Here is a 9732-nt window from a genome sequence, read left to right on the forward strand (position 1 = left end):
TAAAATGAGGGATCAGAGAGCAGCACAGCACCATAAAAAGCAACAGGGAGGGCTGAAGGACAGCAGTTTAGATAGGACCTACTGCAGGAGCTGATTGCAGAGCTGCTCCAGGTGCCTTTCTGTTGAGGGAGCTTCACTGAAAAAGATCCTATAATGTCCTTCTTGTTTGTATCCTAGAAAGTGGTATGTGCTTCCTCCTTGTTCTGTCCTTGTGACAGCTAAGGATGTTAAGTTTTGGAGCTGTGGCATGGAACCAGGCCATCGCTTCACTTCTGTGACAGGAAAAAAGCCAAGTGTCATTCCCAGTTCCCAAATCTGAGGAAGCCAAAATCAAAGTAGATTGGTCAGTTGTCTGCTTTGTCAAAGTTCCTCAATATCAAAGAAGGCTGAGGACTTTTTTTCAGACAGTAAGCATCAACAGTCCCCCTTTACCCAGTCAGAAATCTCCTTAGGACTTCTTGTACAATTAGCAGTCAGCACAGGTCCTCCAGCTCTCATTAAACCCATTTTATCAGGAATATTATTTTCCATCTGCTGTCCCTAGAACAGATGATTAATTTGAAACGAGCATCTGGGGAGGTGTGACGTATTAGGAAGTTGTTCCCTGGCTTTTTTAGAATATGTCCTTTTGGAGGATCTTCTTTAAGTCTGAAAAAGCTACTTGACCGAATACAGGCATTGAACAAAGAAAGCTGATAAAGGGAGAAAGCTGTCTCTGAATACCTAAACACTCAAGGATATCCACAAGGAACGGAGCTGATGATTTATATGGGAATGTATTTCTGTGTCATTAGAAATCAGTCCTAAAAGTTCAACAATCAAAAACCCACCAGTCAAAGACCTCTTGCACTTGCCTTGTTTTCTCTCCTAAAGGCAGGGTATCTCCTTCATTCCAGCCTAAACTTCAGTCGTGAGTCCAAAGAAAGATAATAGGTATGGTCTCTTCATTTGATGCTCTTAATATTCTGTATTATATAAAAAACTCACTTCATTCTCCTTGTCCAAAGCAGTACATAAAATCCTAAAACGGAACTTCTTGCATGAACAGCAAGGGTTGGAACAAACCTTTCTAGTACAACAGATACATGTGATATGACTGTGTAATATATCCACTTTTAGAAAACTCATTTTGAAAGCCATTCAGAGTCACAGCTGCCAAGCAGTGATCGATGCGATGGCCAGTGCTCTGATGTGTGTTTATGTCCATTCCACAGGAACCTGCAGTAGAGAGAAATCTATTCTTGATAGGCTGGCTGTACAGAGAAAATACTTTAGAACTAACTGGCACTGGGATTTGAATCTCAGTGTCTTTGCCATATTTTACTTCTCCCCTCTCCTCCCCGTAAAGATTTTCAGGCAGACCTGGAACCATAGTATCTTTGCTTTACACTAGCATTATGGCCAGTGTGGTTATTTACATGACTCCAACGAGATGGTCAATTATGAACACACTTCTTGTTGATGAAGTTTTTAGAGGAAAACTGTCTTCCAGCTGAATGCTTGGGTGTGGAGCTTGGCTGATGCACTGAGGATTTACTTTTTCGTGCTGCATGGGCAGACGCGATGCTTAGCTGAAATTACATGGGGAAGCGTTTGCATAAAGTGAGTCAGTGTAAAAGGTTTATCTCTTCCATGCAGTAGGTAACTTCTGGTGAAGGAGGTTCCTCTCAAACTGTCCTATGAACTATACAAACAGAATTAAGCAGGCTTACCTGCTGGTACAATGTAATTTTCCAGTTACATATCCCCTCCCAGACAAGCACCAACCTATATTAAATAGCCAGCTACAGACCTCACATTTCAGAAGACAACAGTCAGTAGAGATGCTGAAGAAAAGCTCCTGGGTATGTAACTCCTCCAGCCTTCTTGGTGCATTCTGGGGTGGAAGATGCAGCACTGATCTAAGTCAATGAGAGAGACCAAGAGGGATGTGCTCATGCGCTGAGGGCATGCAGTGCCCTGCAAAGTGCCAGTGGTGGGAAGCAGGGCAGCAAGCCTCTGAGCTTACCTACGCAATGTGCATCTGTCTTGTATGTGTATTCTGATCTTGCAAATACTTTACAAACGTGTGTGGTACTTGGATTGAGTCAAAAGGTTCAGTACATCTCTGATCTGAGCGAGAATTTGCAAAGCAGATGGGTTACTAAATACGCACTGGAGGTTTTCATGTAAGTTAGTGACACATTTAAAGTTTTTCTTTGCTCACTCTGAAGAATAAAGTGTCTGTCAAACTAGGTCTGAGGACAAATAGGTTGAAAGTGAGTCACCTGCTATCATCACCACAGCTGCACGGGAGAAGTGGTTTTGTTTGTGCATCAAAAGGTAGAGGTAAGGTACTGCAGCAAGAGCGGTCAGTAAGATGTTACAAGACGATATAGACAGAGTTTGTCTCTCTGTTCCCCCCTATATTATTGACTACTTAATTGCATCTTCCTAAATGTACATTGCTCTGCTTTGTAAATTTTACCCCCCTTTTATATGACTTCCAAGTTTTCCTGAAACACTAAGGAAACATTAAAACAAGTCATGTAAATTTACATTTAAAACCTGCATTTCAATCTAGAAGCATGCAAATGCCATGCTGACACCTGTCAAATTTCACCAACAGCTTTCTCACACTAGTAAGTCTTGGACAAATCCATGATGATGGTATTTAACACAAAAATAGAAACTGTGTAATTTGGATGTTTGACTTAGTTTCCCGGATTGCTTTGTCTTTCAGTTTGATTGACTTCAGACGAGAACGTCAAGCTAACAGCAGTGAAGCTGTCATAGTGTTGTTTATTTATAACAGTTCCTTTTGTTCATGCTGCTAAATAAGGTGGCAATAAATATTCATTGCAGTTGTGTTTCACCAAATGGGAATTCAGAGAGAACTCCTTACACTCCAAAAACTTTGCATTTTATACTTAGTGTTTGCCACCACACTTACATTCATTATCTTTTGCTGTCAAACATTCTTGTATTTTCTCATTCAGTGACCTCATGTGTTTTAAATTATTTGTGGTTTACTAACAGAAATATTTGAAGTATGTTGCAGGTCCTCTTGGCAAAATCACTGAAATGTAACTCAACCAAATCTAATTGTCTGTGTGATTTAGAGGAGTTCTTCACTTGCCATTTGCATTAACAACATCCATAGACTTTTACTAAAGATTCCCCTTCTGAAGTTCCTCAACAAAACCAAGACTTCAAATTCAGCACGAAATCCATGCTGACGTAGATTAGCATGTATCTTGGGAATGAAAGCAGACCACCTTTAAGAGATATTTAAACCATTTCTTCATTTATGACAGCATTGTTCAGTTCTGAGAATGTATAACAACAATACAAACACAGGTAATGCCTTACACTGGATGAGATTGTTCTTATTACATAAATATAATTTTATACTGTATTAATAGAATTTATGATATTCCACCAAATTGTGAGGAATGATCGATACTCTGGGAGGCAGGGCTCATATTCAGAGGGTCCTAGACAAGCTGAAGGAATGGGCCAACAGGAACATCGCAAAGTTTGGCACTAAAGTAAGGTGCACAGAAATAATGGAATCTCCATAGTAGGAGATTTTTGGGACTCAACTTGATAATGCTGAGTAACCTGATCCATCTTTGAAGTTAGCCCTGCTTGAAACAGGAGTTTGGACTAGAGATTTCCATAGGTCTCTTCCAAACTAAATGTTTCTATGATTCTATTACATTATTTATATTACAAATTTTGCCGTTCAAAGGTATTGGGGAAACAAATTTTATGGCCAAAAATATGCCTGTGAAGCTCTATCTGATTCATAAAGCTGCTGACCTCCAGGAAGGGCCAGATGCTCATGACTGTACTTAGTGTGAAGTACTCCCTTCCAAGCACCCTATGCTCTAACTTAACTGCATGGAGGCAGGTGTACAAAGTTGTGCAAACACATGTTGAAGATGTCACTACATCTTCAATGTACTACATCTACACAATGTACACAATGTACACATCTTCAATCCACAAACATTTTTGCATACATACACCAGATACCAGCCCACTGTTATAAATCTTTTCCATGTAAATAGTTATTTTGAGAGAACTTTTAATTGTGTTTTCCCTGAAGAACTCTAAGCTTAACAGGTTTTTCGTGTTACCCAGCAATGCGAGATTGAAATATACTTCCCTCAGCAGAAAGAATAGAAAGGAAACCACATAAAACAAGCCTGGAACTTATAGATGGGATCTTCTGCAGGAAAACTCTCTAAATGCTGGAAAGCAAGTTACTGTAATTGAAGTTGTTTCACATTGCAAGGCTTTCATGATTGCTAAGGTGCGCTGTTCTTGAATTCCTAGGGCCAAAGCCCCTGTTCTCAGTCTTGCCCTGGTTTTACCTGCATCCTCTAAACATTCTGCAAATTAACGTCTGAGGCAAAAAGGATTTCGGTGGCATTTCTGACAGGGACTATCACCTGGAATATAGCATGGTACAGTTCATCTGCTTGTGTTTGATGTCCCCATTCTGCTGCACAACATATCCCAATCTGGTCAATACATGTATTTCCCCTGCACACCTTATAGAGTCAAAGACGGCCACTGTAAGGACCTGGGTTTGTCTTTCCTTCCCTGTTCCCTCTTGTGCTTTGCATCACTGTTCCTGGATAGGAAGGCCTTCTCTGACTGCATTTCTTTTGACCCATTGCTGAAATAAAGTTGTGTTGTCAAGTATCCTTCCCTCACAAGCTCGGTCAGAGCACTTGGAAAAACAAAGGGATCGAACAAAGGACTAATGTATTCAAAGTGACTAGCCCTAGAGCCCAGCTGTTCACATTGCCACAGTGAACAGTGCGTGATTCAGCTCATCCATCCTCTGCGCTGCAGCAAAATGGAGTAATACTGGAAATGCAGTTAGTTTGAATGTTAAGCATTGCAAGAGCAGTTCTGCTTCTTTTAGCAAGCACAAGAGGTGCTCAGCCTTTACAGGGTATCTTGCAAACAAGGGGTATCTGTGTTGAGTTGCCTGTCACCTCTCCTCCACCACCAAGCAGAAAGAACCTGAGCCTTGGCCTGACCTTCTGGACAGTTAATCTCCAGGCACTTGGTTATTCTTGATGTATTTTCAATTTTTTTAATATATTTTTATTTTCTAATTACATATATATGTATATATACACACATATACGTGTGTGTGTATATATATATTACATATACAGGGGAAACTTGGACCCAAATCAAAAGCAAAGCTGAAACAGACTGTTCTGATATTCTTTCCACCATAACACCCATAAGGCTTTCAAATCTGGAGCATAACTACATACACATCTTCTGCAGCATTAGAGGTATAAATGACAACTTTCTCTCTAAGCTATTTCTGCTCTTCTTTCTGCATTGGCAGTAATAAATTCAAAGGTTTCTACCCATTGGACGTGACCTGAAGAGAAAATATATTTCTTGACATGAATTTCACTGACAGATAACATGATCCGCTTGCTAGTTGGAGCTATCTCCTCTACAATTCATGCACCATCTCTCAGATGGAGACAGCTGGACACTGCCCATAATACCCATGGTAAATTCTTTATGGAAAAAGCATAAATGTAACTAGGCAAACCACAGTGTGAGCGGTGAGGATCCACTATGGCAAAGGTGGCAAAGGAGGAGTCAGAAATAGTCTCCACCAGTACACCTGCTGACCATAAATTATTGTAGGCAACCATTTTCCTGGAAGAACTTACAAGTCCTCTGGAAGGAAAAGCAGCAGAAGTTATTGCAGCCTCCTGAAGGAGAAGCTTCAGTTTATGCTGTTGATTTCTCTTTAAATCTTCTTCTGATAGAGAAGAACATAAATTCTTGTCAGTAAAGAAAGCCAAACTGGGAAGGACGAGAAGTCAGGGGGTTCCTAAAAATTCAAAAAACTACCAGGAAATTAGTCTTTATACCTCTTTCCCCGATATTACTTCACATGACTGGAGCAGCCATTCAGTTTAAATATATCTTTCCACTTTCCCAGTGTTTTCCCAAGAGATTTGGAGTACATGTGGCTCATACCCAAGGGGCCTTGTCACTGAGACCATCATGGGCCAGTTTGGACTCCTTCTAAATGAAAAGTTGCAAGCACTACTAGGAAGAAAGGCACTCACAAATGTTTGTGTCCTCAGCCAGCAGGCATCTGCAACTTGCGTGGCTTGTACCTGCTTTGCAGAGCTGTACACTTGATTTGATATATTTTTAGGTAAGTTTTGTGCAATGTACCAGCTGGAGAGAAAGTGGGAAGTTGCCAGTGTCACAAGTGAATTGAAGTGTGTACTTAGCTTAAGGAGCACAAATAAACATAGCTGTTGCTTTTTTGTGTGGTTTAAAGTTATGATCTGCAATAGTGACAGCTACCTCCTGTTACAGCTGATGTATAAATCCAAGAGTAGACAGCCCTGGTTTATACCACGGTCATGTCATCTCTGTCATTGATATTAATTTCAAGAAATAAATTCTTTCTTCGGGACACTTTTCCAAGTGATCTGGGATTTTGTTACATGACATGTAACAACAGCTCTAATGTAATAGAGAAAATGAAATGGCATTTTATTTCCCAGTGCCTACATCCCTTTAATACTGATGCTGTAAAACAAATGATGAAAGCTTAAGCATACTCATTAACTCATGAAATTAAACAGCCAGCACATCCAGCTTCAGCTGAACAGGGCAAAACACCAAAGGGTGTTTTTAAATGTTTGGCCAGATTTTTCTCTGTATAAGAAAAAAATAGTAGAAGGCTGGAACCTCCCTGTTTCCAACTGAAAAATGTCTTCAAAGGTCTCCTTAACTTCTTATGAAGGCTATGTTTACACTAAGGGCAAACAGTCTTTTTTAAACAGAGCCCCCTGTCACTGTGCTTCCAGCTCCCAGAGACCTGTCCTGTCCCTGGTTCCCTGGCAGACTCAGCCAAACCAGGAATACCATTGCTCAGCAGACGACAACATTGGCAAGGTTTAGTCAACATCGGCATCAGTGACATAAAGAGATTATCCTCTCTGATTCAAGCAGCTAGTAAAAATTTAATCCTTTGTAGGCATTACTTCAATTAAATTCTTTCAACCTGGAAGAGAAGCGTTTAGGTATCTTTGATGGAATCCACCCACTTGTAAGAAAATACGAAGTCTTAGCTTCTTGACTTCAGGAGAAAATAAGCAATAGCAGACTTCTTTCTATTTCACAGCTCCTTGACCAGAGAGACCTCTTTGTCTACAGGCTACATATTGAAAAGACTGATTTTCTCTTCCCAGTTTTTACCTTGACTTCTCCAACTGAATTATCTGCTACTGCCTAATGGATAAACCCACCCGACTTCTATGGATAAACCATAAGATTCCTTGTGGTGGGCTAGAAATGGAGGGAGAATGCTCCAGCCCCCTGATCATCTTTGTGGCCCTCCTCTGGACTGGCTCCGAGAGGTCCATGCTTTTCCTGTACTAAGGACTCCAGAGCTGTACACAGTACTCTAGCTGAGGTTTGCCCCACATTGCTGATTCATGCCCAGCTTTTCATCCACCAAATCTTCACAGTTTACAGTGATCTCTGTAATTCTTTGTTTATTACTGCACCTGATCCCACTGGAAACTTCCAACATGCTCAAAGCTGGTCAAAGAGGAATCTTAGTTTTCATACTGTTATGCATGGAGCAGCTTTGGCTAGTTGGTAATTGCCAAGGCATTTGAAGACTCTGAACATGCTGCACAAACATACTGGCTTTTCCTAAAGAATGCCTGATGATATTTATATATTATAACTCATAATCTTTCAATATTACTTGCAAATTCCATTCATGTGTTCATGACATGCAATAAAAACAACTGGTTTATCCTGTGCTAGGCAAAATTTGAAACAGGCATCTGGTTTGTATTTTTGATATAATATAGAAATGTTGAGATCAGTACAAATGAATTATCCAGCTGGATGAGACAGTCATCTAATTCTGTATCGTGATGGCTCAGAGGGGAGCATCAGACTTTTGTCCTGGGGATCAGAATGATTCAGGTTGGAATGGAGATCATCTCATTCAACCCCTTGCCCCAAAAAGGCCAACTTTGAGGTTGCTTAGGGTCTGCTTGAGTCCCAGATGTCTCACAAGGTGGGCATCCCACCACCTCTCTGGGCAGCCTGTTCCAGTGCTTAGTCACCCTCTGGGAGATTCACCTTTTCCTCCTGTCCAACTAGTACTGTGCCTGCTGGCTCTAATCTTCTTTCATGAGCACCTCTGAGAGGAGCCCTCATTTGGGAGAAGTGAATATAAAACCAGTTCAAGAAGAAAGCAAAGAACTGTTACATCTTCCTACTTTGTGTGTCAGTGTGACATCTCAGTGTCGTACCTGACTGGAATCACCCATCAAGCAGAAGTACAGCGGCACTCAGATCTCACTACCATGTTGGTGTTCTCTGTCTGAAATTCAAAAGTGTTTGAAAACTTTTATCTTTCCCCACAGTGCTCTTTCCTTTGTGTTCACTATGGAGAGCCATTCGTCGTGGTATCTCCATTTATTTGTCTTTCACTGGGTTCTTCTTCATTTGACTTGCCTTGTAATATTCTCAGGTTTTAGCTAAATCAAATAGCCATGTAGCCTCTGCAGATTCTGCTAATTTACTGTTCACATCCTCTTTCCAAATGCTCAAGTATTTCATATGTTATGCAGATCAACGACTGAAGCTTAATGTTCTTGAACATTTTGACATTTCTAATCTTTTGCCATCCTGAAAATTCTGAAAACTGATTTCTCAGTCCTACGCTGTTTGCTGTATCATGGCCAGATTTGTAGCCATAAGAAGATTCTGCATTTTTGTAGCTGCTAAGAAAGGACTTCCTCAAAGGTTTTTGAATGATTAATTGCATTATGTTGTCCTTTATCTGTTCTTTATTTCTATTTTTATTCCAATTGATCAATTAAACCTGTTTGCCAGCTGCAGGCACAAGGTTTACTGGCTTTTGATTCTCTGGATCACCCAGAAAGCCTTTTTTAATCTGAAAAAAACCCAAACCCAAAACCAAAACCAACCAAAAAAACCAGAACAAACCAGACACCCAGCATTTTGCATATCTTTAACCCTCTAGCACAAAATCAGGTTTCAGCCTATTGGAACAGGATAATTTTTTATGTGCCATTTGGTTTGGTACCTACTGTTTTGTTCAGCAATTTGTCCTGGTACTTCCTGTCCTTACAAGACTTCATCATTACTCCCAAGCCCAGAACTGCCGTGTCTTCAAATTGACTGCAGAGGCAGTTGCCATTAAGAAGTCATGTAGCTTGCTAGCAATGCCCTGAACTGCTCCCTTTAAGCACTCCAGAGATCAGCTCTTGCGTGGACACGTTTCCCTCAGGAGCTGGAACCAGTAAATGCATCAGTGCTTAAATGCATTGTTTGCTCCTGGGAAGCCACAGTTTTAGCACTGTGCATACGATGCCCCGGGTACATGTTTTTCTTTTAACATGGGCTATTTGATCTTCAAAATCCTTCTAACATTCCTCTCCTCCACGGCCAGCTGCAATCTCTTCATTTGCTTATCATTCCAAATGTTGCAGGATTCCTGTTTCATCCAGCAATCTTCCCCAGTTTCCCAAGTTTCTTCTATTGCTTATCCTTTGCTGTCCTGCTTCCCACCCAGTTCATCACTTCTCCCTGAAGCTTTCTCTGCCTTGCAGCCTCCCTAGGGACTCACAGCTCATTTCACTTACCAGCTGGGAAGCACAGAGCCATTTGTGAATGGACACATCCGCA

The sequence above is a fragment of the Strigops habroptila genome, chromosome 1 (genome assembly GCF_004027225.2).
Source record: "Strigops habroptila isolate Jane chromosome 1, bStrHab1.2.pri, whole genome shotgun sequence".
Classification (NCBI taxonomy): domain Eukaryota; kingdom Metazoa; phylum Chordata; class Aves; order Psittaciformes; family Psittacidae; genus Strigops; species Strigops habroptila.